Here is a 28,000-nt window from a genome sequence, read left to right on the forward strand (position 1 = left end):
ATTTAAGGAGGGTTCTTGTTTAAAGCTGTTTTTCTACTCTAGAGGAGAGGCACTCAGCTGCAGGAGAGACAGTAGTGCATGCTTTCTCAGTCTCAACAGCACCAGCATGCCACACAAGAGGCATTTTAAGAAGTCCTATGGCAGGAATAGGTGTCTGCAATCTTCTTTCTGCTTGTTGGTTTTGCTTCCCTAAAGCTGTTTCAACTTCTACTCTAGAGGAGAGGTAGGCTTCTCTTTTTTGCTGGGATCATCATTATTGCTAATCATTATTATCTTTTAGAAGTATTTTCTGAAGGAGAGAAAGGGAAGGAGAAAAGGAAGGTAAAATGGCGACCCTCTGTCTCCAAGCCAACAAACGCGCATGTGTGCGCACTGCACCCACCATCCCTCAGGTTCCCAACTCCCAGTCAGTACCACTAAATAAAAAAATTAAATAAAATTAAAAAGATTCAACTGTGATGCGGAATAGGGAAGGAGGAGCTGAGCTTGGCTTCCTCTTGCTTTTGTGTCAGGCAGGTTTTCATACTGGAAGGGCTCTTACTGTTATGGGCTCCCGAAGTACCGAAGGTAACGAAGGAAATGGAGGAAACAAAATCCACACACAACCCTACTGTGTAGTATTACTTCTAGTAGCTTGAGGCCCTATCTACACTACCATATAGTCCAGATTATCTGCATTGAAGTGGATTATATGGCAGTGTAAACTCATATAATCCCGTTCAAAGCAAATAATCTGGGATCAAATACTGGATTATATGGCAATATAGATCCAGCCTGGCTGAAACTAAAGCTTTTCTGGGGAAATGAGGATGGTTGGCAGTTGCAGCCTTGACCAGCACTTTATGACACCAGAGTGAGTATCCCTAATCCACCTCCCTAATAAAAATGCCATTTAAAAAGAAAAATGGTTGCAAAAGGTGAGGATAGGGTCATGTGATAGTCACAGGTCCTTGGTAAAGAGTTACTGGGTGACAACCCTTCTCTCAAGCCTGGTTGCTTTATAAAACAAATGACTTGGTTTGAGGCCTTAATCATTTATCCTTTCATATTTTTAGAGATGAAAAAAGTCTTGTAAGCGAGTGCATGTGTATGTTTATAGTCCCCTTGCTTCTTACAGTTAACAAAATCTATTTTTCAAGCTCTTGAGATGTACATGACAACCTTTATTTGGTTTCATAGAATGCAAGGAGGGGGCAGAAGGGGAGATAACACTAAGCAGTATTTTTAGTACTAAAGCATATCTTTTATTTACACTTCTGAATCAACAAAACCTTTTATAACTTTTGGAAAAAAAACCCAAGCTGTTGCTAAATTGCACCTGTCTGTTGCTGACAATTTGTTCTCACCTTTTGTTGGCTACAGTTGAATTCATAGCCGTGATAATTGATGTAAATACCTTGTTTGCTTACATTTCTTCCAGGGGATCTTTCTAACCCTTCACATCAAGGCTCTTGTCCATTGAGATGAAAAGAAATGTTTGGTAAGAAATAATTAGGCTTTTAAAAATATTTCTAACACAGATTAAGGAAAAAGGGGTGGTACACAAGATTTAAAAAACCACTCTCTTGGTTATTTTATCTGTATTTGGGTTTGGCTAGACATGGTTCATATTTTAGCTATTGTAATTCATGTGAGAAATGGTTCATTCAATAAATATTAATTCCAGGACAGGCAGAATGCATCAAGCTTCACACATCAGCTGGTCATTCCTCCTTTTCACATGTTTTAGACTCCCCCGCCTTCCATTGCTAAGCTTAATACTCACATTATAAGGAAGGTGTGATATAATGTGAAGTTTGTAGAATAATGTATCAATATTTTAAGTAGGAATGGTGTTTCGGTGGAATGTGAAAAGATTAGTAAAGAGTGTGGAATAGCTGTGGAAGTGAGAAAAGGGTGGAGCTGAGAGAGAGTCAGAGCATGACTTAGGAAGCCAAGGGAGTTAGAGTAAATGAAACTGAGAAAAGGAACCTGTGGGATAGTGAGAAGTTTTGTGGTGACAGGGAACAATAGGAAGTGATATGCTAGAGCAGAGGTGGGCAACTTTCAGGATTTAGGGAATCTATTGCCCCCCCCCCCCTCCAGGAAACTATGTTGGGTAATGGGATCATCACAGAAATTCTACATTTTTGTCCCATGTGCCCCCCCCCCCCCCATAGGAAGCAATTCTCTACATTTTGTGAGCATCCAGAACTGTATTCCTGGGCGGTGGAAATAGCCTATGATAAAAATGAAATAAAACCAAACCTTAGCTCTCTCGCACACATTTCTTGCGCAGTAGTCTTGTGATAGCTGTACCAGTTAGGGTTGTCCATATTGTCGTAAAAATTCCCCTACCATAATTATTTCGTATTGTTCCCATTTTTTGACACGAGTATTGAAACGTTTTCCCTGGGCGCAACTGGCAATGTAATACGATCCATCGTTGGCCCATTCTGTAATTGTGTCTTAAAATTTTCGTTAATTTTTTTCCTTCCAAATTTTTTTTAAAAATATTTTTTAAATATTATTTGTTTTGTTTTGTTTCTGCAACCTAACATGAACGGGAGCCTAGCGCAGCCTAACTTGGGTCCCACTCCCTGCCAATCAGAGTCTTCCACGATGGCTAAAAAAGGTGGGGGCTAGTGTCCTCCGCGTCCACGTGTAGGATCGCTATAAAAATCGCCTCCGCACAGAGCCAAGCCATTCTGGGTTGGGATACCGAGGAGAGAGGGTGGTTCGCGCGCGCCGTGAAGCTGAGAGGGCAAAGTGACTGGGGGTAGAGGGTTGTTGCCGGTTAGATATTGTGTGCTTTGGGGTGCTTTTTCTTTCTGAGGGAGAAATTTAGCCTTTCCTTTTCAAATTTTTCTGGAATAAAGCAATCACCCCATATAAGCCTTTCCAAGCCTTCAAAGGAGGGTGCTTGCTTCCCTGTAACCGCAGAGCTTTGGGGTGCTTTTTCTTTCTGAGGGAGAAATTTAGCCTTTCCTTTTCAAATTTTTCTGGAATAAAGCAATCACCCCATATAAGCCTTTTCTTCCAAGCCTTAAAAGGAGGGAGCTTGAAAATTATAGTTTTCTAACCACGTCTGCTTCCCTGTAAGCGCTGAGCTTACCTCACGCTTCGTTTATAATCCCAAGCCCCCGGGCTGAGTGTTATTGCATCAATTACAAAGACACACATAGCTTTCCAAAATTAAAAGGGTCAATTGGAAGGAATAGTTTCCAAAGAACGTGTGCATTCCAGCCAGTGCTTCCCTCACGCCCAGTTTGACATTCAAGGGAACGCATTGGCCTCCAGTCTAGGGGGATCACAGAAAGAGGCTCCGTTGATCTCGAGAGCCCGTGTCCAAATTACAAAGGCTCTGTCGGTTGAAATAAACTATTTTAACATACTGTCAGGACCCAGGCTGCAGAGCACCAATAACCAAGCGCAGAGACCAGAATCTATCTAATATCTTTATTAAAGGAATATATAAAGTCAATAAAAACAAGTGAAGAATATAGTTCAGAAGCAGACCTTTCTGATGAGGTCAAATATAGTCCAGGAATAAATTGTCCAATATAAGATATTAAAGTCCAAAGTTATAATCCAATAACCAAAACACACACTTTGCCAAGCAATAGTGTGGGGAGAAGACAAGGTCCTTTAATCCATTGAAACTTGACAACTAGGCTGGAAAACAAACTTGATACTTGGCTAGAACAAGACTTGAAACGAGGCAACAAGAAGCAAAAACAAGGTCCGTGGCAAACGCGAAACAAGGCAGGCTTGAACTTGATTCGGGAAACAAGGAACTGGAGTCCACACACGATCTCACTCCTCGAGCTGACGAATTGACTCCGCAAGGTTCCCCTTGCGGCAAAACCCCTATATAGGATCTTGTTTTCCCGCCAAAGAACACTTTCCCTGGAGAACAAGAAGTGAAACCCAAACTGTGTCCAGATGCATGACTCCTTAGAATTTCCCAAGGGAAGCAGACTTAATCAGCTAATTGTCTGGCAGCGATTCTGAGAGACCGGCGTTTAGCCTCCCTCGCCCCTCTATCTCTATTATAATTGTCTTTTCGGGAAAACGGGGGAGAATTCTGCCCAAGGCTTGTTTGGCTGACTTCTTGAGGGCAAACATCCTCCAGGTGCAGGGGCTCCGATTCTGGCTGAACTGGTGGAAATCCCATGTTTTCCTCTTCGTCTGCCACAATAGTACTAGGAACGGAACTACAAGGCCCATGAGACATCACACATACGGAACTGTTTCGGGGAGTTCATCAGCGAGAGCACTGTAATGAAGCGTTCATGGGGAATAGGTGGTTCCCGCAAGACTTCGGGGAGAGGCTTGGCCTCGGGAAGAGGAACGAAGGGTGGCACTGGAAGGAAACAAAGGGGTGCTCCTGAGGGCAGTGCTGTGCAAACACAAATGGTGGAAGGGCGTGTTCCCGGTGGGTCGACGTCAGAAAAGGGTTCCCTCCGTGATAAAACCACACCGCCAACCGTATCAGAGGCTGCCACTGACGTCTCTGAATTGGGTCGTGTCGTTGTCCTCGCGCCGGACATAAAAATTAAGAAAGAAATAGATAGGCTTCCCTTAACACTGACTTCATCGGACGATGATGAGGAAGAAGGCAATCCCACTCGTGCCGTTCCCACAGAGGACGTCATGTTGCAACCCACTCCTTCCTCCCCCAGTCCTGTGAGCACCCCACAAAGGCCGCCGGGGGCCCCGCCATTGGGAAGGCCAAGGTCTTTCCTCTGGGACCACTTCGCGGTCCATTCCCAACAGTCTTCCTTGGCTGTGTGCAGGCACTGCGGGATGCACATTAGCAGGGGTAAAGACCTCAGGCATTTGTCCACCACTGGCTTGCGGTACCACATGAAGAGACATCATCCTTCAATTCCCTTGGGAGGGGGATCCCTTAGCCCCGCAAGCAGCACCCTGAGCTCTCCTTCTTCTCCGTTAGGGTCTGCTGGGATAGGGTCTCAATTAACCCTGGACAATTGGGGCCATTCCACTGGAAGGAAGAGAACAGGGGGAACGGCACCCACCGTTGAGCAGATCACTCAGCGTCTGGGAGAGATGCTGGCTCTCGACCACCATCCCTTCAGAATGGTAGAGCAAGAAGGCTTTGTGCGGTTCGTGGAACTGCTGTGTCCGCAGTACAAAATCCCATCGCGACAAACCTTTTCAAGGACAGTGATACCAGGGCTGTACGAGGCCTGCAAGGTACGTGTAGAGGCAATGTTGCGGAGCGCCCTTGGAGGGCACATCCATTACACGTCTAACATTTGGACAAGTGTTGGGGGTGGCCATTCCTATCTGTCATTGACCGCACATTGGTGGGATAAAGGTGACAGCGTGGAGACCGGTCAGCGCTGGGCCCTCCTCGCCCTGGAGGGTCTTGATAGAGACCACAAGGCAGAAACAATCTGCAAGATCCTCGAGGACATGATGGCGGCCTGGACACCAAGGCATCCGGAGACAATGAGGATGGGGTTCATGGTCACTGACGTGGGGAAAAACATGATTAGGGCAGTTGAAAGTGCCGGCTTCACCAACGTTACATGTTTGGCACACTTGCTGCACAACACGGTCAAGGATGCTTTCAAGAGCATGGAGGAGCAGCAGCAGGCCTCCGCCGGTGGCACACACCTGTCACAGCTGATTGAACGCTGCCGCAAGATCGCTGGGTTCTTCCACCGCAGCATCAAGGCTGCCCGAGAGCTAAGAGACAGACAGAAATTGGAGGGGCTACCACAACACAAGCTCCTTCAGGACGTTTCCACCCGGTGGAACTCCACCTTCAAGATGCTAGAAAGAATGGTGGAGCAGCAGAAGGCAGTCTATGGAATCTCCCTTTCCTTGGTTGCGTCTATTGGCAAGCTTGTTCCGAGCAAGCAAGATTGGGACACCATCTCACAACTGGTGGAAGTTCTGAGACCGTTCAAGGAAGCAACCGAGACCCTATCAGCACAGGGGGCCCTTCTCAGCCAGGGAGTGCTTCTGGTCTTAGCCCTAAAGAGGCATCTGGAAATGCTGGGAGGAGGTTGCACACTCGACTCCCTGGCCAGCAATCTAACACCGCAGGTCCAGGAGGTCGTGAGAAGGCTGACCATCGCTGTCCGTAAACGTCTGGAGCCGCTGCAAAACAGCTATGTCCATATGATAGCAGCCATCTGTGATCCGAGGTTGAAGGACACCGTCTGCTCCAAAGACTATCCGGAGTGGAAGGCACGTCTCGTCAACCTTGTGCGCGAGGAGGAGTGTGTCGCCGCGGGGGGGGGGGGGGGGGCAGAGCAGCACATGGGCCCCCTGGCACGGATGCCTGCCACCCCTAGCACTAGCGCCAGTGGCGAGTCCAACAGCCCGGAAGTGCCGTGCGATGGGATTCCGACCTCTAGAGAGCAGCGTTGTCAGCAGCAAGGGCAGCAGCAGCAGCCTCGGCAAGATTTATTCGGGAAAATGGTCGCCATTCTGTCACAATCAGGAGCTTCTCATTCCTCAAAGCTACGGAAGCTGGATTCTGCCGAGTGTAGCGTCAACCGTTACTTCGAGGAACCGCAGGAGAATCTATCTTGTGATCCGTTGGCCTACTGGTCTTCTCGTGAACACGTGTGGCCGCATCTTGCCAATGTTGCCCGCAAGTTCCTCAGCTGCCCTCCCACCAGCGTGCAGAGCGAGAGGGTATTCAGCATGGCCGGCGATGTCGTGACCCCTCACCGCAGCTTGCTGGATCCGCTTTCCGTGGAGAAATTGGTCTTCCTCAAGGCCAACCTCCCTGTTTTGAATTTTCCAGACCTTCCTTGGAAGTGAGGCACCCTCTCCGAAGACCAGAGGTTTCATCTTCATAATGCCAAGTCTTACCCCGCTTCTATGATGGACCTTTTCTCAGAACATTGAGCTTTTTTCTCAACTTCTCACTGACGATGGGCAGGCACTATGAACTCCTCTATCCTGGTGTCCTACTAGGGGGATGCCCTTTCTCCACTGATTGCTGTTTTGAGAAGAGACATACTTTGCTGCCGTTTGATGAGCACCGCATAAAGCAATCCCCAAAGGATTGCAATGCTATTTAAAATATAAAGTTTGCAAGCACAACATTTCCTGTGTTTTGAGTTGTCTTATACTTTGGCATGTATTTCATAAAAATAAAAGTTAAAACTTCTTTATTCAATCAAATGTCTGTTGTCTCATTCCGTTATTAATGCATTGTCCACGATGTCAAAATTTGCATATGAGGTTCCATTAATTACGGCGATGCCTCGCCGGGTATCCCTGGGGCTAATTGGTCGTCCATCCAGGGCGAAAGGGGTTTGGGGCTTGTGCTCTCTTTGCGGATTACAACTGTTTTTACAACTCTTGTGGGTTTGGAGAGTTTTGATGCCAGCCTGCCTCTGGCTGTCAAGTTAGGTGCCCAGACCGGAGTTGCGCAGTCGAGGTTGTGGGATCCGGACGAGACTTGAAGAGCCTTTCAAGTACACATTCCGGTCCCGGCCAATCCCCGTCAGGGAGTGTGCCTTTGTGGCTGCTAGTGACATGTGGGCACAGGTCCTCTGGTTACGGAAGTGCTTCTTGCTGCTTTGACAGGGGGACGATAGAAGACGGTGGAATCACACCGGAGTAAGTAGTACACCTCGGCCTTGGTCACCCCTTCTCAATTTTGTCTTCCACTGTCCCAGTCGTGTTATAGTTATCAAGGCCGTACCATCACCTTGAGAGGGTGGTCGATGCTCTGCCCGCAGGACGGCCGCCTGATGGTCCCCGCGCTCTCTTGCCGCGCACGGGGACGGTGCCGTTTGGCCGTCAGGGAGTGTGCCTTTGTGGCTGCTAGTGACATGTGGGCACAGGTCCTCTGGTTACGGAAGTGCTTCTTGCTGGTTTGACAGGGGGACGATAGGAGACGGTGGAATCACACCGGAGTAAGTAGTACACCTTGGCCTTCGTTACCCCTTCTCAATTTTGTCTTCCACTGTCCCAGTCGTGTTATAGTTATCAAGGCCGTACCATCACCTTGAGAGGGTGGTCGATGCTCTGCCCGCAGGACGGCCGCCTGATGGTCCCCGCGCCCTCTTGCCGCGCACGGGGACGGTGCCGTTTGGCCGTCAGGGAGTGTGCCTTTGTGGCTGCTAGTGACATGTGGGCGCAGGTCCTCTTAATTCGGAAGTGCTTCTTGCTAGTTTGACAGGACGACGAGGGAAGACGGTGGAAACACACAGGAGTAAGTCTTTCACGCAGTGCTCAGACTTGTAGTCTTCTCCAAGCCATGGAGAACTCTTGGACGGCTTCACACAAGACTTCCCTGTTGGACATCTACGGCCACATTTCCTTCAAGTCCATGCCAGCCTGCTGCTTTGCCTCTAATATCCTTCCCTCCTTGAAGCGGCCGGGCATTATAACATGGAAGATGGACCAGTTGGATCTTCTTCCAGTCCCAGGCACTCTCCTGTTTTCCATATAGCAAGTAAGTTCAAAAGTGCCATTCTTCCCTCGCTCAGCCTTCCTTACGGTCAAGCTCTCACATCCACAGGTTACTATGGGGAATTGCATTGCGATGACAATGCGAGTATGCGGTCCTCCCATGTTTGCGTGAAGTCTCTGCTCTTATTTTGTCAAGTTTGGACATAGCTCTGCAAAACCTCTACTAACTTCCTGGCCACAGTCCGCATCTGCAGTGATATGTCGCAAGAAGAAATAAAACGTCTGTCATACCCTCCACATCCTATCCCTGATTTTGACAGTTATAAATCTGTGTGGTTCCCTTAAGCTTCCTTCTCTTACAACCCAGCTTTGACCCTTTCTTCTTTCACCTTTGAGAGAAGGCTCCTCTGCCCCTACTCTCTTTCAGCCATCAAACTGTTATCTCATACCATAGGTTGTATATGTGTCTTCCATAAATTTAAAATCCTGCCTACAGGTCCTCTAGCCACGCATGTCGCATTATATGTTCTACACAAACAGCTAGATGATTAGAGAGGCTGAAATTATGCGGCCCTGCCGCACCCCATTCCCAATCTTGAAACCGTCAGTTGATCCGTTTTCTGTTCCTACCATGTCAACTTACACTTCTCGGGGGACAGACTAGGTGACTTGGAATTCCAAAATAACCCAGCACATGCCATTTATTATCCTCCACACAGTTCAAGGCTTTCAAGAGGGTATTCAACATGGCCGACGATGCTGTGACCCCTTGCTGCAGCTTGCCGAGTGACCTTTCTGTTGAGAGAATGGTCTTCCTCGAGGCCAAACTCCCGGTCCTAGAATATCAAGAAATCCCTTTGAAGCGAGGCGGACTCTCCGAGTGATTATAATATGAACAATTTAAAAGGAATAAAAATTTATCTATTTCCCGCCAACATCTCCCTGCGTGGACTCGGTGCAGCTTACTTGGGGCAGCGGCCCAAACAACATGAGGACAAAATAAAAGCCACAAAATACAAATCTCGACTTAGAAAAGGAAAATCAGGATTTAAATTTCTCTATGTCAACCAAACACAGGATTAAAATATGTAGATTAAACTTCAAAATTGCTTCCAATGTGTCCCTCTGGGCTTTACGCCCTCGTTGTCCGCGATGATGGTCTGAGGGTCGCATTTCTGGCTCGTGTGTCAACAGCGCGATGTGAGCATCTGCAATCCCTCTGCTTCCATGCTCTTTGGACGGCCATGCGGCTCAATCTGGCAAAACCTACATGCTTCTGCTTTCCCACCTGGGTTCAAACACCTCCTGCTTAAGATGAGAAGTGCCAGCGGTAACTGTAATCTGACCCAGCCAATTTTTAAAACAAATTTATAAAATAAACCGGAATCAGTGTTTCTTTTCTTATGTCGATGCTCCCCCTGGCCGGCAATGTATTCTATTCACAAAAGAGGTGGACTTGGATTTACAGAGAGGGAAAACCTAGAAAGAACCTATGGTGCAGTTGTCAAGACAGACTTTGGTGCAAAAACTCAGAATGGTGGGTAATGGTGCTCTAGGTTTTGATAATGGAACTGGCTTTTGGAAGCAACTTTTGAGCAAGTGGCAAGCAGAGTGGATTTGAGGCTTGCACCACAGCTTTCAAGAATGGCAATTACCAGCTGTGGCAATTACCAGCTGCAAACTTGCAGGGTGCAATGAACCTACAGCAGTATCCTGCAACTGGCGGTACACCAACGATAGGTGATGCAATGGCACCCAACTACCCAACAACCTAGTCTATTTTCGTGTCTTTTTTTCTCATATTTGCTCCTCATATTGTGTCTTAACAACATAAAATCTTATGGAACATGCAGAAATGTCTGCAGTGCAACAGTACCAGGTGCACTTTTCCGCTATTTAAGCTGAATATACAGTCCTGGACAATTCATAGTGTTTTGTAATAGAAAATGAAGACTGTGTTTTCACGAAGGAAATGTACGGTGCTTTAAAATCCAACTTTGTTACCACTGCCACCATTACATGTGGGACACCCTGCCCAAAGCCTCTTGTCGTTTAGGATAACGGAAACTTTTTCTTTATCTCCCACTCCTTTCCAATGCTTTTACAATATGGGATCACTGAAATCCCACAATGACAGGGGTCAACCTTTTTTTATGGATCCCTGCCACTGCCTGTTATAATTCTTTTCTCTATGCGTGTGTATGAGAGGATGTGACACTGAGGGAAAGTATGTGAGCCAAATCTTCCGCTGACTCATAAGTAGAGAAACTAACCACTCAGAAACTCTGTATTACTACTAAAAACAATGAATTATTTCTTCATGGTTTCTTTTGTCTCGAAATTGGTGCTAGGTTTAAGTTCTTTGGTTTCATTTCTACACAATAAAGACAATATCTTTCATTATTTTACATCTACAACTTGACTGAAACTGTAAACCAACAGAATTCCTTTCCCTCTTTCTAGCTCATCTGCTTGAGAACTGTAATAACTGAACACCAGACACACACAAGTCTTCCCTCTAGTTTAACTCCATAGAAACATGATCCTTACATCAGAGCCTTAAAACCAGCCTCTTCCGAAAAGCCTTCGAGGATTGTAGGGTGGATCTTTGCCTATTGAAGAATAGGTTGCCAGGCCATGAGTATTTTTCACTTTATTGATTTTTAACTGTGAAACTACCTCTTCTATGTTGAAGTATTCTGCCCTTGGCCCAGAGCCGTGTTTTTAGCCCTCTGTTTTTTAACTATGTAATGCTGTATGCCGACTTTGACTGCTTATTGATTTTATGTTTTATTGATGCAACATTTGTTTTATTGTGGATATTTTTTTTTTGTTTAATTGCTGCCATTGTATTGTTGACGGGCATGCCCCATGTAAGCCGCTCCGAGTCCCTCCGGGAAGATGGGGCGGGGTATACAAATAAAGTTCTTACTATTGTTATTATTATTATTATTGATGTGATGGTGGCCACGACAACCCTGCGGACTGCCAGCTTGCTTGTGTCCATCCGGTAGGGCTGCGGCCAGGGCCGCAGACGGTTTGCTGTCAGGGAGTGTGCCTTTGTGGCGGCTAGAGACTTTGGGGCTCTGGTCTGGTTGATACAGAAGTCTCTGGTTATAGAAGAGGAAACATGGTGGAATGGGGCCCACCCTGGGGATCTCAACAAGTTTTTCATCGTTTGATGCGAGTGTGGTGCCCAGACAACCGGAAGGCTTGGATCTTGTTTGTGCTTGGCCAGGGTGATGCGACAAACACCGTGGTATGAGAGAGACACTCAAGAAGGAAATTCCTGCTTCTTGGCAGAAATGGGCAGTGCTGGGTGACATCCCATGGTGGCCGGCCCCCCTGGGCAGTGGGACTTGGGCCCCCATTTCACTAGCAGCCCTAAAGGCTACACCCCCTTCCCCATGGGAGCTGGGGTAGTGGCGTGGGGCCGGCCAACGGTGGCCGGCCTCCCTGGGCAGTGGGGCTTGGGACCCCATTTCTCTAGCTGCCCTAAAGGCTACACCCCCTTCCCCATGGGTGCTGGGGTAGTGGCGTGGGGCCGGCCAACGGTGGCCGGCCCCCCTGGGCAGTGGGACTTGGGCCCCCATTTCTCTAGCTGCCAAAAAGGCTACACCCAATGTGCAGTCAACGAAAGATAGGAATGGCCACCCCCAACACTTGTCCAAATGTCAGACGTGTAATGGATGTGCCCTCCAAGGGCGCTCCGCAACATTGCCTCTACGCGTACCTTGCAGGCCTCGTACAGCCCTGGTATCACTGTCCTTGAAAAGGTTTGTCGTGATGGGATTTTGTATTGAGGACACAGCAGTTCCACGAACCGCACAAAGCCTTCTTGCTCTACCATTCTGAAGGGATGGTGGTCGAGAGCCAGCATCTCTCCCAGACGCTGAGTGATCTGCTCAACGGTGGGTGCCATTCCCCCTGTTCTCTTCCTTCCAGTGGAATGACCCCAATTGTCCAGGGTTAATTGAGACCCTATCCCAGCAGACCCTAACGGAGAAGAAGGAGAGCTCAGGGTGCTGCTTGCGGGGCTAAGGGATCCCCCTCCCAAGGGAATTGAAGGATGATGTCTCTTCATGTGGTACCACAAGCCAGTGTGGACAAATGCCTGAGGTCTTTACCCCTGCTAATGTGCATCCCGCAGTGCCTGCACACAGCCAAGGAAGACTGTTGGGAATGGACCGCAAAGTGGTCCCAGAGGAAAGACTTCAGCCTTCCCAATGGCGGGGCAGTGAGTCCCGAGCAGTGAGCACCCCTTTTCCTTGTTGCACAAAAAAAACAAACCCCGGCCACCGCTTTTTATTAGATAGGGGCAGGGTGTGTGGTGTGGGGCTCAGGTCACAAGGGAGTGGGACACGAGCTCCCATGTCTTAGGAAGCTGAAATATCACCACCTTATTTTTAGATAGGAGCGGGGGGGGTTTCCAGTTTCTGCAAATGACCGCCATTTTCGCTGATTTTCGGCCACAGAAACAAAGATACACAAATAGAAAAGAGGGACTTTCACAATGAAGAACCCAATTGAACAGGAAATAAGACTTTCAAAACAGGAACATGTTTCTTAAAATATAAAAAAATAGTATATTATAAAAAGTTATAAAAATTCACCAAAAATCATAGGAGACAGGAAACATTCTGCAATTTGTTGAGCAAAGAGTGTGGAATGTGTTCTCCCACTGTACCAAATTTGATAAGAATAGCTCAAGAAATGAGGGTGGGAGACCCCCAGAAAAGTCCCCCCCGGTTTCCTGTTTTTTGGCGATTGCGCATGCCATTTTAGAAACATTTTAGAAACATTACGAATTTTTGGAAATATCCGAAAATTTTGGGTGAAACGTTTAGAAATAATTTCTACATCGAAGAGCCGGCACCCCCTACTTTAGAAACGAGAATTGAAACAATTTTTCCATCGATCGGACAAGCCTAGTACCAGTATATTCCATTATTTATTTATCGTGTCAGAAGGGAATTGAGGATATAGTTATAATGTATTTAAAAACACGAACAAAGTTTAAAACATGGCATTATACAGTAGAGTATCGCTTATCCAACCTTCGTTAATCCAACATTTTGTATTATCCAGTGCAGTCTGCCTTTTAGTAGTCCATGTTTTTTGTAGTCAATTTTTCAATACATTGTAATGTTTTGGTGCTAAATTTGTAAATACTATATAACATTACCATGTATAGAACTACTTTTTCTGTCAATTTGTTGTAAAACATATTTTGATGCTTAATTTGTAAAATTATAATGTAATTTGACATTTAATAGGCTTTCCCTTAATCCCTCCTTATTATCCAACATTTTTGCTTATCCAATATTCTGCCGGCTCGTTTATGTTGGATAAGCGAAACTCTACTAAACTAGATTTCCTTCGAACAGAAGCTGGCCACTTGGAGTGTCTATGGTGTCACTGTGAGAAGGTCCTCCATTGTGCATGTGGCAGGACATAGGTTGCATTGTAGTAAATGGTTTGTGGTTTGCTCTTCTCCACACTCTACTTTGTAGCCCTATTTCTTAAGATTGGCTTTGCATCTTGTGGTGCCAGAGCACAGTCTGTTCAATGCCTTCCAAGTCACACTGTCTTCTGTATGCCCAGGAGGGAGTTTCTCATCTGGTAACATCCATGGATTGAGGTTCTGGGTTTTAGCTTGCCACTTTTGGACTCTCGCTTGCTGTGATGTTCCTGCAAGTATCTCTGTAGATCTTAGGAAGCTATTTCTTGATTTAACACATTGGCATTCTGGCTGATATCCAAAAAGGATTGATATGAAAAGTACCTGTATAATGAATACATGAAGTTTGTGAGCAAACCAACTATATTACTTTCAAAGAAGTCTGCTTATTTTTGTCTCTTGAGGGCATAATTTAAAGTCAAATATATTTTAAGGGAGAGTAGATGTTTTTGAGCAACTAAAAAGAACATTTCTGAAACTCTGCTATATGCATATATAATGTGTGTTTTTGTGCATTGGCATATCTTTGTTCCTAATAGAACAAAGAGATATCTAATTTATCAGTCTAACGGCTGAGAAACCTGATTGCCTTGCATGAATGCTATTTTCCCAAAAGGTTATGCCTCTAACAGGTCATGCTTTTATTTAGAGGTTATAGCATCATTTTTCAAAAGGTTATGACTTCTAACAAGGTTATACATTTCCAAAGATCATAAAATCTCCAAAAGGTTATGGAGATTCCCATTTTCCAAAAACTAATCCTATAGTTCAGTATTTTGATTTTTCTGCCTTTATGGGCAATGTTGCCATCCCAAATGATTCCATATGCAGAGATTTATGCTAAGCAAACTTAATGCAGGGCCTTGTTTTCTAGTCTATGAGTAATTCAAGATTTCAGTCAGAACCATGACAAATGGCAGTCCCAGGTATATGAATGCATATATAGTATGTTCATATCTATTGAGAAGAACCTAGATAAAAGAACATGGTTCTCAGATCGTATCTAAAGATGTTACAACCTGTAAGCTCAGGTGAACAGAATTTCCAACTGTATTTTAAAGTAGCAATTTTGCTATTGCTTGTCTGTATGTATGTATTATTTATTTCATTGTATTTTTAAAAAAGAAATGTAGTTCAATTAGCCTTCATGTAAACCACAAAAGCATATAGCTAAATATTTTATGTTCCATTTCTAGATTAATCACTAAACCAGAGTGTACAATTTCAGTGAATAATTTATTTAGGGAAATTACTGCCCTTCATTTTATGAATTTCCTGGAAGCATTTCTGACATTTCCCCAGTTTCTTTATTTAAACAAAAAATTGCTCTAATTGATTCTTAATAGGTAGACTTATAACATTCCCATAGCCTAATGTTGTTTGGCTTTATAGGTGCAAATTTAGATTTGTACGTACCTGGAGAAATGTGGTTCACTATCTTCCCCATGCCATCCTGTCTGAAAGGTGCAGCCTGAAAACCAAAGTCAAAGAGAAAGAAAAAGAGAGATAAAGCTTGTAGAGGAAAATAAGAAGAGAAGTTCTTCTCCGTGTTTTCTTAGCAATAACTGTACCTATTTGTAGAGGTTGTCTACCTCTGTATTTTGATCCAATTGTTCATGCCAAATGGCTCCCTAATCCTATCAATATTAGAAATAGGTCTCAAACTTGAAATGTAGTACAGTAGTGTCTCACTTATCCAAGCTAAACGGGCTGGCAGAAGCTTGGATAAGCGACTATCTTGGATAATAAGGAGGTATTAAGGAAAAGACTATTAATCATCAAATTAGGTTATGATTTTACAAATTAAGCACCAAAACATCATGTTTTACAACAAATTTGACAAAAAAACCAGTTCAATATGCAGTAATGTTATGTTGTAATTACTGTACAGTAAAACCCCACTCGTTCGAGCCCCGCTCGTTCGAGCCTCCGTGCAATCCGAGCAGGTGAACGGGGAGGGCCGTAAAGGCCCTCCCCGTTCACCTGCTCGCTGGCGTGCGTGTTGCTAGGTAGATAGCAAGCTACCTAGCAACATGCACCGGGCGCTCGCCCCTTGGGAGGTGGCCCCTGCGTGTTGCTAGGTAGATAGTAAGCTACCTAGCAACACGCAGGAGGCACTTCCCAAGGGGCAGCGCCCTGTGCGTGTTGCTAGGTAGCTTGTTATCTACCTAGCAACACGCACGTCCGACTCCTTCGCCTCGCCGGGCACCAGTGTTGCCGCCCCGGCGGAACGAAGGAGCCGAGGCACGGGCAGGGGGGTGGGTGGGTGAACGGGGAGGGCTTTTGTGGCCCTCCCCGTTCACCCACCCGCCGAACGAAGGGGCTTTCTTCCTTTGGCGAAGGCTTGGAGCCAGGGAAGCGGGAGTCACTTCCCTGGCTCCAGGCCTCCGCCAAAGGGAGGGAGAGCCCCTTCGTTGCAGGGGTGCTCCCAACCGCGGGGAGGCCTCTCCATGGGGACGAAGGCTGGACTGGGAGGCGTTGCAAACAGCGCCTCCCGGTTCAGTCCTCATCCCCACGGAGAGTCCTCTCCATGGGGACGAAGGCTGGACTGGGAGGCGTTGCAAACAGCGCCTCCCGGTTCAGTCCTCATCCCCACGGAGAGGCCTCTCCATGGGGACGAAGGCTGGACTGGGAGGCGTTGCAAACAGTGCCTCCCGGTTCAGTCCTCGTCCCCACGGAGAGTCCTCTCCATGGGGATGAAGGCTGGACTGGGAGGCGTTGCAAATAGCGCCTCCCGGTTCAGTCCTCGTCCCCACGGAGAGGCCTCTCCATGGGGAGGAGGCTGGACTGGGAGGCGTTGCAAACAGCGCCTCCCGGTTCAGTCCTCGTCCCCACGGAGAGGCCTCTCCATGGGGACGAAGGCTGGACTGGGAGGCGTTGCAAACAGCGCCTCCCGGTTCAGTCCTCGTCCCCACGGAGAGGCCTCTCCATGGGGACGAGGACTGAACCTGGAGGCGTTTGCAGCTCCTCCCAGTCCAGCCTTCGTCCCGCCTGGTAATCCGAGTTATCCGGTTGACCGAGTTGCGGTCCGCCGGTTTAACTCGGAGTACCGTGGTTCTACTGTATTTACAAATTTAGCACCAAAATATCACGATATATTGAAAACATTGACTATAAAAATGGCTTGGATAATCCAGAAACTTGGATAAGCAAGGCTTGGATAAGTGAGACTCTACTGTATACACATGGTAGAAAAGGGAGCTCCCAGCTGCAGCTTCATCCATGCATGATGGAGGGAAATTTACTTAAGGATTTGCATAATCTTTCAAAAATAATCTTTGTCCACTACTTTCCTCTAACTATCAAAGTTCTGAAAAGATACTTATTATATTACAAATTTCAGAATTTCCTAGGCATGATAATAATAGTGGTAGTAGAAGTAGTAGTAGTAATAATAATAATAATAATAATAATAATAATAATAATTATTATTATTATTATTATTATTATTATTATTATTATTATTTATATTCCACCCTAACTCCTCAAGGGGACTCAGGGTGTATTCCAACAAACAAAAAGGCATGCATTCAATGCTTCAATACAACAACAAATACAAATATAGTAACGCAAAATAACCCAACATATAAAAGCACATTATAACATGACACCTAAAGGTAAATAAAATCTAACCTATCAGATAAATTATATCTAATTTAAAACAAGAACATCAAACATCCACATCAATTTATAGAAGCCGAAGAAGGTTCACTAAAATATGAAAGTTGGTTATGTGGCCAATGATGTTAACTGGGCTGACAGGGTCTACAAAGCCCTTGTTCAATAATAGTTCTCGATCGGATGGCTGTTCCCATCAGCTATGCTTGGGATGGGGGTGGGACCAAGAGCAGAGCCTCCTCCACTGACCACAGTGTCCAGGTTGGTTTATAGGAGAAGATGTGATTAGTCAGATAGCCTGACTATGTCCCAAACTGTTTAGGGCTTTATAGATAATGACCAGCACTTTGTATATAGCCTGGAAGCAGCCAGCAGCCAGTGGAGCTGCCGCAGCATGGTAGTAGTGTTCTTCCTGTACAGAGAGAGATGAGACTAGAGAGATGGGCCGAAACTAACAAAATGAAGTTCAACAGGGACAAATGCAAGATACTTCACTTCGGCAGAAAAAATGGAATGCAAAGATACAGAATGGGGGACGCCTGGCTTGACAGCAGTGTGTGCGAAAAAGACCTTGGAGTCCTCGTGGACAACAAGTTAAACATGAGCCAACAATGTGATGCGGCAGCTAAAAAAGCCAATGGGATTCTGGCCTGCATCAATAGGGGAATAGCGTCTAGATCCAGGGAAGTCATGCTCCCCCTCTATTCCACCTTGGTCAGACCACACCTGGAATACTGCGTCCAATTCTGGGTACCGCAGTTGAAGGGAGATGTTGACAAGCTGGAAAGCGTCCAGAGGAGGGCGACTAAAATGATTAAGGGTCTGGAGAACAAGCCCTATGAGGAGCGGCTTAAAGAGCTGGGCATGTTTAGCCTGCAGAAGAGAAGGCTGAGAGGAGACATGATAGCCATGTACAAATATGTGAAGGGAAGTCATAGGGAGGAGGGAGCAAGCTTGTTTTCTGCTGCCCTGCAGACTAGGACACAGAACAATGGCTTCAAACTACAGGAAAGGAGATTCCACCTGAACATCAGGAAGAACTTCCTCACTGTGAGAGCTGTTCGACAGTGGAACTCTCTCCCCCGGGCCGTGGTGGAGGCTCCTTCTTTGGAGGCTTTTAAGCAGAGGCTGGATGACCATCTGTCGGGGGTGCTTTGAATGCAATTTCCTGCTTCTTAGCAGGGGGTTGGACTGGATGGCCCATGAGGTCTCTTCCAACTCTACTATTCTATGATTCTATGATTCTAGAGCTCCTGTTAGTTATCTGGCTGCCAATCTCTTAACCAGTAGAAGCTTCCAAACTATTTTCAAAGCCAGCCTCATGTAGAGAATCTGGCAGTAGTGCAAGCAGGATGTAACTAAAGCATGGACAGCCGTGGCCAGATCCAGCATCTCAAGGTACGGGCGGAATTGGCACACAAGTTTTAATTGTGCAAAGGCGCTCCTGGCTACTGCCAACAACTGAGGTTCCAGGGTCAACGATGAATCCAGGATCACCTCTAAGCTGCGAACCTGTGTCTTCAGGGGGAGTGTAATCCCATCCAGCACAGACTGTAATCCTATACCCTGATCTGCCTGGTGACTGACCAAGAGTACCTCTCTCTTGTCCACTGTGATATCCCACTTTCGTCCAGAAAGGTAGGTTTTCCAAGTTTTCCTAAAAAATGAAGTGAAATTAATTCTCTTTAGGACTTTATCACACCAGCCTGTTGTCTCACAGCAATTTTATTATTGCACAAACATACTGTGACTGAAATAATCATTATTACATTTCCCTTCAACTGTGCTATAGTGCTGCTTTGGTGCTGTATGAGCCAGTGATCACTTTTCTGCATGGCCTCACTAACCTCACTTTCCTGTCCATATATGTCTTACCCAGCGCATGTGTGCCTTTCAAGTTAGTTTTGCCACAATAGCACAATTACAACAAAATAATAAAAGAAGAAAAAGAAAAAAAAAAGGAAAAACCTCTGAGTATGTCTGCCACAGATGTGGGTGAAACGTCAGGAGAGAATGCTTCTGGCACATGGCCATAGAGCCCGGAATACATACCACAACAGTGGTATGCCAATGCTGTGATCCATCTTTTTTTTAGGTTTCAGCCATTTGGAAGCCATATGTCTAACTACTGTAGTCCAGTGCTCTAGGATTGTCCCATAGGAATAGTTGCTCTTCTGTTGTCCTCATTATATTGTCCTCACCTCCTATGCTTTTTTCAACATTATCAGGGGATGATGGGTAGCAGAGTGGATTCCAAAAAAACATCATTCTGGTCTCACCGCCCCCTTTCTTCCGCAGGCTGACTTCTCTTGCAGAGAAACAGCACTGGCCAACAGAATTCCAGCAGCCGAAGTCCAACTGTTGATTAACTTTATTTACATGACTATTTACAGTTTGCATTTCTCGGCTTCAGAGCATAGCATTCATAGTCCATCTTCAGCGAAAGCTCAAGCCGAACTCCTCAGATAAGATAAGACACATTCCTCTGTCTGGAGGAAGTTCCAACCCTCAAAGGCAGGAAATCAAGTCTCATAGGTCATAGCAATCACAACAGGCTGTCAGTCAAAACTAGCCTGCTGTTAACTATTTCATTACTGAAAAATACACACTCTTGCTCATCAGCAGTAAACACTTGATTTACATTTCATACTAATACAACCATACTCCAACAGTCCAGTGCTCTAGGATTGTCCCATAGGAATAGTTGCTCTTCTGTTGTCCTCATTATATTGTCCCCACCTCCTATGCTTTTTTCAACATTTTGTTCCACCAAATAATAATAATAATAATAATAACAACAACAACAAAAACAACAACAATACTTTATTTGCATTCCACCCTATTTCCACGAGGGGACTCAGAATGGATTCCAGCATACACAAATACAAATGCATATATTCAATGCATAGAAACAACCATAACACAGAAAAAGGTAAAGGCTTCCTCTTCTGGCTCTGGAGGGTGGTGCTCATCTCTGGCTCTAGGCGGTGGTGCTCATCTCCATTTCTAAGCTGAAGAGCCTGTGTTGTCTATAGACACCTTCTAGGTCATGTGGCCAGCATGATTGCATGGAGCATCATTACCTTCCCACTGAGGCTGTACCTATTGATCTACTCACATTTGCATGTTTTTGAACTGCTCGGTTGGCAGAAGCTGGGGCTAACAGTGGGAGCTCACCCATTCCTCAGAGTCAAACCACCAACTTTCTGGTCAACAAGTTCAGCAGCTCAGTTGTCTAGCTCATTGTGCCACTGCAGCCCTTTATGCAATAGATAGAAATTAGAAGTGAAGGGCACAAGCCCTTCATGATAAATGACATCAGCAGCATAACAAAGAACTACAAATGCATCAAGCAGACAGGAAGCCTCTGAAGAAAAGCAAAGGTAATGCTTTCCCTCATCTTTAGCTCAGGTTTATCTAGTCCAGAGGATTCTCATTGCTGGTTTAAACTGAGTTTAAACTCAATTCCCCACCTGGATAAATTTTAGCCTGAAACTCCCAGTTCAAAACATAAGGATGCCATGAACACAATTACAAACATGATGATGATCCCTCTGGCAAATGGAAAGGCACTTGACCTTCGCTTAGGGAACTCAGCATGTTCCTTTATACATTTCAGGACTGAGTTCTGATATTAAAAACAGATTTTGGGGCTCCAGTGTTAAACCAAGTCCTCATTAAAGGTAAATTCAGATTTATGTTAGTCTAAAGTAACAAAAGTGCTCTGAAGAAACATTGCAATCACTTACAGATGGTGAACAGTCACCGTTAAATAGGCCCCCTTTCCATTGATTGAAGTCAGAGTTATATACGTTCAAGGGGAACAGGATCATAATAATTTACAATAATAATCTGAGTTTTAATCACCCATATTAGCCATCATAGTGGGGGAGAATGGATGACCGAAGAGAAGGAGGTCAGTCCTGTATGAAGTACCACACAATGCTGGTGGGAGTTCAGAGTATCACAACTTCCAGCACTAAATCCTAACTCTTTTTTTCTGAGGGCTAGGAAGCCTGGCGCCTGGCCTAGTAAGAAGATCATTGTCTAGCAAGAAAATCATTGGTTCATGAGGCTTGTGAATACATTCCTCTGGAGTTCCCTTGATCAGTTAAAGATGTGTTCTTTGCAGCTCCCCCTTCTGCATTTCCGGTGTTTTATTGCCCAGTGCTTTCTAAACAGTGAACAAATATTTTTCTTGGGTCATATCTGCATGTGTGTGAGTGAGAAAGAGAGAGAAAAGAGAGAGATAAAGCTCCTTATAAAAGGGTTTTTAAAAAAGTTATTCTATAGAATATGTCAATAGGATATATTCTAGAAGGTTGTGCCATATGTAGCAGTGTGCCTACATGGAAAATGTACCTTTCTGCATGCACTTTGGCACTACTTAACCATGCAAGAAGAAGAAAAATGCTCTGGAATATTAGTAGATGCCACCATCCTTCTCCCTAGCATTTCTTGTAAGAGAATTATACTACTTTTGAGGGTTGAATTCAACTGTGCATTGCTAACAGAATTCAGTAGACCAAGATTCTGGTCTTGGCAATAATGCCAGCCATTGGTAACAATGTTAAATGGAAATTGAGTATACTTGAGACAAGGAAAGCAACAAGGGAAGTGTAAGCAGTCAGAATTTAATTACCTATCTTGGAATTTAGCCTGGACATCAGAGTAAAAATGGTATTGCTCATGAAAAGTGTCATCAGTTCTTAGAAGCAGTCGACATGCTTTAGTGTTGTCTTTTGAAACAAAAAGCAAAGCAGATACAAAGGAGAAAACCAATAGGAGCACGCTAGTTCAGTTTTTATGACAAATAACTTATTGACTTGGCAAAATGGAGAAGCTTTATGAGGCCAATGTTGGTGACTGTGATGACTCATGGGCCTTGTAGTCCTGTTCCTAGTACTATTGTGGCAGACGAAGAGGAAAACATGGGATTTTCGCCGGTTCAGCAAGAGCCGGAGCCTCTTCACCTGCAGGATGTTGACGTTTGCCCTCAAGAATTCAGCCAAACAGGCCTTGGGCAGAACTCCCCCCCGTTTTCCAGGAGGGAAAATTATACTAGAGATAGGGGAGCCAGGGAGGCTAATCGCAGAAGCCTGAGAATCGCTGCCAAACAAATGGCTGATTAGGTCTGCTTCCCTTGGGAAATTCTAAGGAGTCATGCATCTGGACAGAGTTGGGGTTCGCTTCTCATTCTCTAGGGAAAGAGTTCTGTTGGCGGGAAAACGAGACCCAATATAGGTGTTTGGCGCGAGGATTTCTTTGTGGAGTCAATTGATCAGCTTGAGGAGAGAGATCGTGTGTGGACTTCGTAATCCCAGTTCCTTGCTTCCCGGATCAAGCTTCAAGCCTAGCCTTGTCTCACGTTTTACCACGGACTCTGTTTCATGCTTCATGTTCATCTTGCCTTCAGTCAAGGATCTAGTCGAGAATCAAGTTATTTTCCAGCCTTGTTGTCAAGCTTCATTGGACTTTAAAGACTCTGTTGTTTCCCCACACTATTGCTTGGCAAGGTGTGTGTTTCGGTCAAGTGGATTAAAACTTTGAACTCTAATATCTTATATTGGACAGTACATTTCTGGACTATAATTGACCTTATCTGAAAGGTCTGCTTCTGAACTATATTCTTCACTTGTTTTTATTGATTTTATATATTTCTTTAATAAAGATATTAGATAGAGACTGGCCTCTGTGTAAGGCTATTGGTGCTCTGCAGCCTGGATCCTGACAGTGACATAATCCTGGAAACAGCAACAATATACGAGTATGGAACCCTGCGAAGACGGCCGGTCAATGCGACTTAAGCAACATGCAATCATTGAATTCTTGACAGCAAGTGTCACCCCAAAGGGACCTTCATTCTCATAACACGAGAGGAGTTCCTGGCAAATTTCAAGTCTGTGCGCTTGGGTACCCATTGTGCACAGATCGTCTGATAGCCAAGCAAAGCAAATATGTGACCCACACGTTCTTGTGAAATGCCGATTATGCTTGAAATTTTTCTCTGAGTGATACGACGATCATCCTGAATCAATCTGTCAACATTTTGCTTGTGAAACTCAGTGGTTGCTGTCACAGGACGTCCAACTCTTTGTTTGTCACGCAAGTCAGATGTTCCCATCTCAACATCTTTAAACATACTCACCCAATGATGCACAGTACTCACATCAACACAATCACCCTAAACAGCTTGAATTTTCTGATGAATCTCCTTTGGGGTGGCACCTCCTGCTGTCAAGAATTCAATGACTGCACGTTGACCAACCGTTTGTGCAGGGTTCCATACTTGGCACTTTAACAACACAACCGTTCAATGCTAAGGCTTCCTGCCAAATGGAACTGTAGAGGAGAGTCTACTGAACAAGCCAGTCCCAGCCGCATACCAGTACTGCCATCTGTTGAGGAGTTACAAAGGTGGAGGCATTACTTTTCATTCAACCCTCGTATTGGTCCAAAAAAAAATTGGAAAATGGTAAGCTCACAAAACTATCCTTGGCAGAACAAACCAATGGCCAAATTCAAGCTTCCTGGTCAGTCTAATAAATAAGGTTCCTCTATACTTGTGGATTACAAATCTCTTCCTTAGGCCACAACTGGGATATTGAGAAAAGGTTAGTAACTCAAAAGAAAAAAAAAGATTCTAGATATTGAAGCACAGAAAGATATAGCCACTCTATCAAACTCAGGCTCCTTTAAGTGGTTAGGTCATTTTAAACAAAACTTTCAGCGGGTGCTTTACTTAAAAGTTGATATGCCAAGACATCTAAGAATCACTGTTACAAAGGCTAAATTTGAACAAAAGGAGTCAATGGAGAGACATGGTAGATTTAATCAGATCCCACCCAAAGAAAGATTGTATCTGTGACGCCCATGAAGTTGAAAATTTGAACCAAATATTACATAACTGCTGACTGTATTATAAAGATAGGAAACAACACTTATCCGACATAAACGGGCCAGCAAAATGTCAGATAGGCGAAAATGTCATATATGGAGGAATTAAGAATAAATGGAGTCAAAGGTTTTAAGAAAAAAACTTAAAACCTGGCTCTTCTCCGAAGCGTTTGTTGAATAGGAAACTACGGGATGAGACTTTAACAGCCTGAATAACAGACTATGGATTTTGGAAAACTATTTGTTTATGAGATCATGACTCGGGATTTTATTTGGTTTTAATCTATTTAATAGATTGATATGTGTTTTAATTGCTCATGTTTTAGATTGTTGATTTTGTTGAGATGTATTTTGATGTTTGTAAGCTGCTTTGAATCCCCTTTTGGGTGGAGAAAAGGGGGTCGAAATGAAGAAAATAAATACATAAGAAATAAAAAGGAAAGCAGGGGCATTTTCTATCTTTTATCTCCTAGCCTGGAGGAGACCCAAGTCCTTCCCCTCAGAGCTGTGGAGGCCACAGTCCCTCAGGGAAAAGATGGCACACGCTGCCCATTGCTTTGGCCTCCCTCCGTCTCATGCCTCTTGCCCTAGAACGCTGTTGCCAGGCAGCCAAGATTGTTTGCCAGTGTTTCCAAGGTGCTGAAGGGCATCTGCGCATGCTCTCCAACGGCCCTAGCACCTGTTGCCAAGCAACCAAGATTGTTTTCCGGTGTTGCTAAGGCACTGAAGGCCTCATTACCCTGCCTTCGAACTAACAAATGGCCACACCGGAAGATTCCTTTGCCCCTTTCCTGGTGCAAGCATCCCGATAGAGAGTATCGAATAAGATACTAGCTGTGCCCGGCCACGCGTTGCTGTGGCGAAGTATGGTGATGTGGGAAATAAAGTATTGAGGAATTGGTGGTAGTTAAGGTAAAGGGTTCCCTGGGCTGAGTGAGTTGCTAGGAGACCAAGTGAGCGGAGCTTAGCCTTCTAACTGGCAGCAATTGGATAAAAACAATTATTCCTCTCCCTCTAATTAGGACTTTATTTTTCTTTTCTTTTTGTTGTATCAACCTGGAGGCATGGATGAGGGGTTGTGCTGCCAATTTTTGAGGTTGTGGGGTATTTACTTTTGTTGTTTTGTCCGCTGCCGTGATGCCATCACTCTTTTATATATATAGATTGATCAGATTGGCATACAGTCAGAGCCAGCCCTAGGTATTTTTCAAGTGTAGGTGAACAGAATTTTGGCGCCCCCTCCCCCCAAAACCAATCACTGAAAAATAAAAGCGAAAATGTTTGATAATAAGGAAGGATTAAGGAAAAGCCTATTAAACATCAAATTACATTAAGATTTTACAAATTAAGCACTAAAACATCATGTATTACAACAAATCAACAGAAAAAGCAGTTCAATACCTTGCGGAGGCAGGCCGCAGGAGACAGGAGTTGCCTCGATGGCGCCCCCAACAAGATGGTGCCACAGGCAACTGCCTAGTTGGCCTGGTGGTTGAACCGCCTCTGCATACAGTGTAAGGGGGATGAGGACATCTGATGCTCATACTTAGGATTAATGTATATTTGGCTACTACTTGGCCTCTTACACTTTTTCCTTTTGTATATGTATATGCATATTTATATTTATAGTCAGATTAGATGTATACTGCTCATTGCATTTATATTGTGTATTTTGACAAGGACAGTTGACTGACCAATAAAATCATTTTGTATTCTGCTTTTCAGTAACAAATGTATGGCTGCATTACATAGTAACTGAATGTTAATGAAGGATAACAAAGCTTTCTTGCAACATGTCTTAAACTTGAAAGTTGATTTTATTGTTGAAATGTATGCATATGGAGATGTGGTGAGGCAATAATAGAGGAAGAATAGCACAGGGATCAAGTATACCCAGTATCCATGAGGAATACTTCCAAGACCAGCTCTAGAGATTGCAAGATATTGCACATATATAAATTTGACTGCCTTACTTCCAATCTTGAATATGCTCACTTTGCCTTGACTTTTGGTTGGTTGAGTATGTCTTATTGTATTTTATATGCTTTGTTTTATATGCTTATATGTTTTAAATGCATTTTTCTGTTGTATTTTATGCTGTATCTTTGGGCTTGATCCCCATGTGAGCCGCCCCAGGTCCTCCCGGGGAGATGGGGCGAGATATAAGAATAAAGTTATTATTATCATACTAGCTGTGCCCGGCCACGCGTTTCTGTGGCGAAGTATGGTGGTATAGCAAATAAAGTATTGAGGAATTGGTGATAGTTAAGGTAAAGGGTAAAGGTGTGGAGTCCAGATAATCCAGTTAAAGCAGATAATATAAGATTATATGGGTTATATAGCTGTGTGGAAGGGCCTTGAGTCTACACTGCCATCTAATCCTGCCATCTAATCCAGTTAAAATCTGATAATCTGTTTTTATAGGCAGTGTGGAAGAGGCCTAAGCGAGGCCTAACTCTGCCTGTCCCCTGGGTGAGTGGGTTGCTAGGAGACTGAGTGGGTGGAGCTTAGCCTTCTAACTGGCAGCAATTGGATAAAAACAATTATTCCTCTTCCTCTAATTAGGACTTTATTTTTCTTTTCTTTTTGTTGTATCAACCCAGAGGCGTGGATGATGGGTTGTGTTGTCAATTTTTGAGGTTGTGGGGTGTTTAGTTTTGTTGTTTTGGCGGTTGCCAGGATTCCATCACTCTTTTATATATATATATTATTATTATAACTCCACAAGCATCACAGATACCTGAAACAGTGGATAACAGTGACCTCTATGTTTTGCCTATATGTAGGTCAGAAGCATACCACTGTGATGCCCCATGGGCCTCGGAGTCCTGACCCCAGCGCCATCATGGATCATGATGATGAAAACATGGGATTTTTGCCGTCTCAGCAAGAGACCGTGCCATTCCAGATGCCTGTTGTGGACAATTCTTGCCAAGAACTCATTAAAACAGACCTTGAACAAGTTCTTCCCAGCGCTTCTCCCCCCTTCGTGAGACGGGAGTTCTTTGAGGCGAGCCGTTTCCAGAGAGCACAAACAAGGAGAAGCGCGAGATTAGCAGCCAGACAGGGCGCTAATTAGCTAGTTTCCCCTGGGAGCTTTCAGGGAGGAACGCATCTGGATGAAGATGTGTTTCGCTTCTTTTTCCCTTGGGAAAAGAAGCTCTGGACACCTGTTTGCAGGAAGATTCGAAGTTCCTTAAAAGCTTTTCGCACGGGCGAATCTGTGCGGAGTCACCGTGTCAGTTGAAGGATTAACTTCGGTTCTAGTTAAGTGTGGACTGCGTTTTGAGTCCGCTATCTCTAGTCTCTCCGTGCCTTGCCTTGCCGTGTTCTTGACCGGTCACCGTGTTCCCAGCCTTGCATCTTGTGCCAAGTACCCAGTCTTGTCTTCAGTTCCTGCCTTGGACTTACTTTGAACTCCAGTAAAACTTTGGACACTTTTCCCACTCTAACTGCTTGGAAGTTGAGTGTTTTTCAGTTTTGGCATTACAACTTTGAACTCTAATATTATATACTGGACAATATATTTCTGGACTATATTTGACCTTCCCTGAAAGGTCTATTGCTGGACTACATTCTCTACTTGTTTTTATCCTACTATAATATTTCCTTAATAAAGATATTAGATTGTTA

At 44.7% G+C, this 28,000-nt stretch overlaps 2 long non-coding RNA genes across 2 annotated transcripts; one reads left to right on the forward strand and one right to left on the reverse strand.

The window, feature by feature from the left end:
- Positions 1–28,000, forward strand: LOC134299374 (uncharacterized). Its single transcript, XR_010006565.1, has 2 exons — positions 1–1,480; positions 27,154–28,000. It is a non-coding gene; the product is annotated as an uncharacterized LOC134299374 (long non-coding RNA).
- On the reverse strand, positions 13,324–16,468 carry LOC134299122 (uncharacterized). The gene is made up of 2 exons (XR_010006260.1): positions 15,269–16,468; positions 13,324–14,176 (listed from the first exon to the last, which is right to left on the reverse strand). It is a non-coding gene; the product is annotated as an uncharacterized LOC134299122 (long non-coding RNA).

This window comes from Anolis carolinensis, chromosome 5, assembly GCF_035594765.1.
Source record: "Anolis carolinensis isolate JA03-04 chromosome 5, rAnoCar3.1.pri, whole genome shotgun sequence".
In the NCBI taxonomy this organism is placed as follows: domain Eukaryota; kingdom Metazoa; phylum Chordata; class Lepidosauria; order Squamata; family Dactyloidae; genus Anolis; species Anolis carolinensis.